Source organism: Panthera pardus, unplaced genomic scaffold, assembly GCF_024362965.1.
Source record: "Panthera pardus isolate Hobbes unplaced genomic scaffold, ASM2436296v1 HiC_scaffold_17, whole genome shotgun sequence".
Classification (NCBI taxonomy): domain Eukaryota; kingdom Metazoa; phylum Chordata; class Mammalia; order Carnivora; family Felidae; genus Panthera; species Panthera pardus.
This window is the reverse complement of record NW_026526732.1, coordinates 78,439,027-78,445,754: the sequence shown is the minus strand read 5'-3', so window position 1 is coordinate 78,445,754 and position 6,728 is coordinate 78,439,027. Positions and strand designations below refer to the sequence as shown.

Sequence of the window (6,728 nt, the reverse complement as noted above, 5' to 3'; positions counted from 1 at the left end):
CAATTAATAGCATTATGTTTTAATTACCTTCTCAATATAATGGAGGCAGTAAGATTTTTTAAAATAAATATACTAAAATGAACACTTTCAATGCAATACCTTGTAACAGGCGTTATCAGTACTCTTTGGTTCTTCTCAAAAGTCCAGCCAATGTATACTCTGGACAAACTGACTAAAAGGAATGATATCCATTTTTTTCCACTATGACAGTGGTTCTTGGCCTTGGCTGCGTATTAACATCGCCAGAGGAGTTCATGTAAAGCTGTATGTCTGAGATCTACTACAGACCAATGAAGTCAGGATCTCTAAAGAGTTTCTTTCAGCTTAGGTATCCACGTTTTTTGGCAAAATCCCCTGGGTGACTGTGATGTACAGCGAAGGTTCAGAACTATTGCTCTCAGCCAGTGGTTCTCAGTGCGGCTCCTCAAGAAGCAGCAGCAGCAGTTGCAGCACCTGGAACCTGTCCAAAATGCAAATTTGCAGCCCCTTTCCCAGAGCTGCTTAATCAGAAATGATGGGGGTGGAGAGAGTGCCTGGGTGGCTTAGTCAGTTAAGCGTCTGACTCAATTTTGGCTCAGGTCGTGATCTCATGGTTCATGAGTTTGAGCCCTGCATAGAGCTCTTCACTGACAGTGTAGAGTCTGCTCGGGATTCTCTCTCAAACTAAATAACCTTAAAAAAAAAAAAAAAAAAAAAGTAATGGGGGTGGACAACAGCAGGGTTGTGTCTTATTTTTTTTTTAATGTTTATTTATTTATTTATTTTGAGAGACAGAGATAGAGGGCTAGTGGGGGGCGAGTAAGAGGGAGAAAATCCCAAGAAGGCTCCTGCAGCTGTCAGTCTACGAACCGCGAGATCATGACCTGAGCCGAAACCAAGAGTTAGACCCTTAACCGACTGAGCCACCCAGGCATCCCAGGGTTGTGTATTAATAAGCCTCCCTGTGATTCCGATGCACAGTGAAGTTTGAGAACCAATGATGGAATCAATGGTGATCAAATTTAATGGATAAAAGAATCACCTGAAGTACTTGCTTAATACGTGGATTTTATTTGTCAATACTCCCAGAACTTTCCACTAAAAAAGTTAATTTTACTGTTGTAACATATAATTTAATCTAAAAATGACCCCAAAATGTCAAGTGGAGGGTTCTGTCCTGAGAGATTCTAAATCAAAATGTAGCAAACTACATTTTTAAAGCATCCAGGAGACCCTAATCCAGAGGACCAATCTCTAATGTGAGTAGTATGATCTATAGTCCTCCATCACTGTAGAACACAGAGTCTGTATATATGTGTATATGTATTTGTATGTATATGTATATGTATGTGTATATGTATATGTATATGTATATGTGTATATGTCAGTACCCTAACCAATGACCTGTCTGCTCTTTTCCCATATCTTCACAGAAATGCCTTCATGAAAATATACCTTCAGGCTATGTTTGGCATAATATTCTTAAGGGTTAAAATAATAGTTCAGTAACAATAATAATTGTTCAGTAGTTCTATTTATAAAACCAATATAATGTATTATAATATATTTCACTTTATATATACAAATATATATTTATACATATATTATATAGAGAGTTGTAACTATAGAAACTATACTTTATAAGGATAAAATTCATTTCTAAGTAAATTATCTTCTATACTGATTACTGAAACAAATTTGCTTATTCAAACAATTAAATTTAAAATATTTCACTTTAGCTCTAACTGCCAGAGAACTCAGAGACACACTTAGTGTCAATTACAATAACTATGTTGACCTAAGTGTTTGATATTTTCCCCCTCATAGTATTTTTATATTGGCAATTTTATTGAATGTATCCTTTGTTATATCACCTTAAACTCTTAATGAATATAACAAGATGAGAAATACTGTAAAAATATTAACCGTCAAAGTAATTGAAATCCCATTTAAGACATTCGATTATCCTGAGGTAATGAATGTAATACACTGGTTTAAGAAATTCTAAGAACAGGAATATCAAGTACTGGCCAGTTTTTAAAAAGACAGCTGGAAATAATTTTTCAGACACAAATGTGGATGCGTTCTTTGTGTTTAGTTAAAACCTGTAGTCAGCACATTGTGTCAATTGTCTGAATACATTTGACAATATAGATGACAGGACTTATGAGAACTCAATTTCTGGGTTTCTATGAGAAAAAAAACCGTAATCTCCAGATTGTGGAAAACTGTGTGGCCTGTTGACCTGAATGCTCCTGAGCCTGGAACTATAGCTCTGAGAAACTCTTGTTGTGTGGCTCACACCCACAGACTGGGCAAATCTCTGGTTGTTTCTATCTGAGTAGAATTGTTCTTAGCACATCCCTGTGGGCTAACAGTCAAATTTTTAGTCTCCATACAAGAAGACTTTAGAACTTCCGACGTAAGTATCAGAATACCCACAGTTTGTTTTCAATAGGCCTCTTAATAAGTGAATTAGGCTCACAGCCATGATGTGCCTAAAAAAAGAAGAAAAAAGTTAAGTGGGAATATATCAAACTATAGACTTATAGAAGGATTTCATTTTGTTTTTAAAGGCAGTCAAGTTTATGAATACTTCCTTAGAAATTCTCTAAGAGATAGTAAATCAACATATTTTACATATTTTCCACACTTCGCTAAGCTTTTATTAAACCAAGGATTCCAACAATGCATGTAAAAATTCATTTCTTTATCCATAGAACTCCATGGAATAGTCTCTTCATGTATTATCGTGAAAAAAATACCACTGAAAAGACAGATGTTTATGATTATCTGTTTCTAGAGAACATGTGCCTCTGAGTATGCCACGTGCAAGGGAGAGTCTCAGCATACAAAGTGGCCTGATTTCTATGTCTATACAAGGAGTTTTATTTTCAAAATATTAGAAATATTTTTAAATTTAAGAAAATTACAATTTTTTAAAAAATAAAAAAATTATTTTTAAAAAATAAAAAATATTTTTAACCATGTCTTATCAGGCAGAGAGAGCTTTTGCAATGCTAACCACTGTCAAAAGTTGCTGACTTTTCAGCTGAGCTAACCCATTTTTAAGTAGTTGTGTATATGTTTTATATTTTTGGACCTTCAAGTGTAACACATAAATTCAAGAACAGGACACCTAAACATATACCTTAATGAATCAGCTGTACCGCCATTTTTTTAAATAAAAAGCATGAAGTGAATAAATCATTAGGTTGTTAAGGGCCTGAGGGTTCAGCAACACTCTATGAATAAATTTCAATAACCTCAGGAAGAAGTCTAGAAGGTGGCTAGGTTTGGCGTTGATGAAGAGAAGTCTGTGGTCTGTAGGCTTGTAATAAAGAATCCGACTCCATTTTTTGATGTCTGACTGCTAACAGCTTTCAAGTATTGCCATATTGCCCCACACCTGAGCAAGTTAAGGAAGTCCAGGTGCTCCCTGCTTTGGCACACGTGAGAAATTCAAACTTTGAAATGTTGGTCCACAAGGGAATTGTCCTTCTAGCCCCACCCTGTAACTACCATAAAACCCCAAACAAGTTTCTCCTTTCTGCCCTCTCAGCCATTTTCAAGCCTGAGAGACAAGCACACTGTCCCCAGAAATGCCCACTTTGTGAATAATAAACCTTTCAGTACCCTCTTGGCTCAAGAGTGGCTTCATCGGGCTGAAAAGCTGAACCAAGTTTGGGAATGAGGGTCCATTCCTCCTCTGTGGGGTGATTAAAACAATGTTGAATTATACATTATGTCCCTGATTTGGAAACTAAATTTTATAGCTTAAATGAATTTCCTCTTTTTATTTAAGAGAAAATTGATGTTCAGGCATCGATGTTCAGGCAAAATGTATAGCTTAGCTAACAGTACACTTTGATTTACAGAAGAGTTTGGTTGAGACCTAGGTTCTACCATGCTGATATTTTTCTAGCTCACATCCCTTACTTGAACAGAACACTTAAAAGTAAATGCACAAATGTTAATGGTATAGAAAGAGTATGAACACTTTATAAAAGGACTTTATTGTACATGCATATTTTAAAAGCACTGTCCTCACCTTTATGTAGTTTCTACTGTTGTGAACCTCAAACTTCCATCATGCTATCAATCAGTTTATTAAAATTTGTTGGCTATTTTCTTTAGTTCATCCTCCTTGTTTAAATTGTTACATTTGTAGTTATTATAGCTTTTCCTGTGATCTTCTCTTTACTATTTAAGATGCAAAATTTATATTAAGTCAGGAGTCATTAGGTTAATAGGTCCTTGAGGGCAGCAATTCTGTCTTCTTTGATCATTGTTCTCTCCAGTGCCAAGAAAAATAAAAGGGATTATCATGTATAAATATTCAATAAAGATTTTTGAATGTATGGATGAATGCATCAAAAATCTCTGAAAAAGTATAATACAACCTCTATAAACTTGGAGACTCTCACATTTTGCAGTAGAAACTTAAAAAAAAAGTCATTCAAGTCAAATTGTTTGCTGCTTTTATTAATAACACGAATTGCTTATTAGGCATTTATCTTGCCCAGCATTGGGCTAATTACTTTAATTGTATTATTTAACATACTATCCTACTGATTTTATTTCCATTTTATAACCAAAAAATATCTCTTACAGAGGACAATTAGTGTGCCAAATATTTCATTTCTTCTTTTTTGTATAGCTTGGTGAACAAAACTAGTAGAGATTTAGATTCTGCCCCTTCCTGAATAGTGGAACAAAAATAACAGTAAAATTGGAGCATTTCTTGTAATCCCAGGTTTTAGTTGAGTCTGGGGAATAACTAGAACATACCAGCTGACCCAGAGTCTAAGTCCTGGTCAAAATTGACTTGATGAAGTAATGAATTTTCATCCACAGTCCTTCCCTGTATGATTCAGTTCTATATATTATTTCATTCACGTGTTATTAACACATATTTATTAGGTGCCTGTTCCATGCCGGATACCATGGTAATCAATGGTGACCAGTTATGATCCCTCTCTGCGGGACCTTCAGCCTAGTGGAGAGGAGGGGAGAAACAGACAAGAATCAGGTTAAAAAGAGTAAATATCTTATTCTAAATGAAAGTTTATATTATATGAACAAAAAGTTATTCTACAAAAAAAAAAAAAAAAAAACCCATACATACACAATAAGTTGTCATAAAGAGTGGATGTATTATATGCTACCTGATAAGAAAACTTGATCAGAGACTAAACTCTTTCCCAGAACATCCTGCCTCAGAGGATTATACTCAGCTGAGATTCTTCAAAGGGAAGCTATGTTATGAAGAACAGTGATACTTTCAAACCCCCACCCTAAGGTGGTCACAGGAGCATCCATGCACCATGCACCTGAAAGTACAGCTCAGCTCGGTTGAATGCTAGTCGTGGTATTCAATGTCCCATATCCCAAGAACTCCTTTAGTTCCAGGCAAAACCCTGGTTGGATCATTTTAGTTGGATTATTAGTGTCTTTCATTGTTAGTAAGTTTACTAAATTGCAGATACAAGTAGTGCTCTCTTTTATCTTTAATGAAGCTAATATAATGGCTCCTCATCTGTTTGCTTGTTTGTGTTAGCCTTCAGTTGGCTTTGAAGTCAGGAAGAGAAGGGTGATATTTATTGGGTTCCCCTAGATTTCCAATTATCACATTTACCATCAAAGTTTTGAACCCAGCTGTCTGCTTTTTATCCCAAGCATTCCTTTTTTTTTTTTTATTCTCCCTCTCATTCTTTTAAACCTGTGCTTGTTTTTCTTTCATAACACGTAACCCATAGACAAAAGAATCTTTCAATGATCTAGAGATTTTGGGTCCTACAATCTGAGACAAATTATGGCAGAGAACCTAGCTATTTTATTTACTATTGTATTCCTAGGAATTAGAACTTCACATAGATATCACTAAACAATAAAAATATTTCTTGAATGTTAAATTCTCTTCTCTTGAGCTAATACTCTTTTAAGATGCTTCATAGTTATCTTCTTTCAAATTATTTTTATAATTATGTGTATGATTTCTTAGATTTGTACACGAACTGGATTATATCACAGGCAGGTGTGACTTCAACTCAAATCCTAGGAGCTGAGATGACAGAGGTCTGCTTGTACACATTCCTGTTTACTTTCTGCTCAAATTGTTCCCATCATAAGGATGTTCATGTATTTTTCTTCATGATATTTATTTTTTTAATTTTAGAGAGATAGAGCATAAGCAGTGGAGAGTGGCAGAGGGAGAGAGAAAATCTTAACACTAGGTGCGGAGCCTGATGTGGGGCTCAATATATGGTTATGGGATCTCATAACCCTGAGATCATCACTTGATCTGAAATCAAGAATCAGACACTCAACCAACTGAGTCACCCAGGAATCCCTTCGTTGTATTTTAAAATCTATATAAATAATATATATGTAACTGAGAATTATTTATTTGTCTAAATATGTGAATCATTCTTACTCTCACAGTGATATCTTCTTACTTGGGCCAGTTGCAAGGCACAGAGATGTCTAAAATAATGCTGCTTATGCTATTGTCATTTGCCTTTTTATATGTATATCATTGAGTAAGATTAACAGTATAAAAACTACTAGGAGATCCAAAAGGTTGTTATCTTTATGTGCCCACCACTGAAAACACCCCTCTTGAACAAATTCTTAGAAATACCATGAAAAAAAAATATAGAGTTCAACTATAGTTTTATATTAACTAACTTAAAAAAAAAGATTTAATTTCATAAAATTAGCATATATGCAGTTGAATAGGTATTTTG

The 6,728-nt window shown here is 34.8% G+C and overlaps 1 long non-coding RNA gene across 1 annotated transcript in view; it reads right to left on the bottom strand.

Annotated features, from left to right (window-relative positions):
* Positions 1–3,974: 3,974 nt before the first annotated feature.
* LOC109263342 (uncharacterized) overlaps positions 3,975–6,728 on the bottom strand; it is a 145,940-nt gene continuing 143,186 nt past the window's right edge. Inside the window, exon 4 of the long non-coding RNA XR_002078171.2 lies at positions 3,975–4,975. This is a non-coding gene — a long non-coding RNA (uncharacterized LOC109263342). The remainder of the gene's footprint in view (positions 4,976–6,728) is intronic.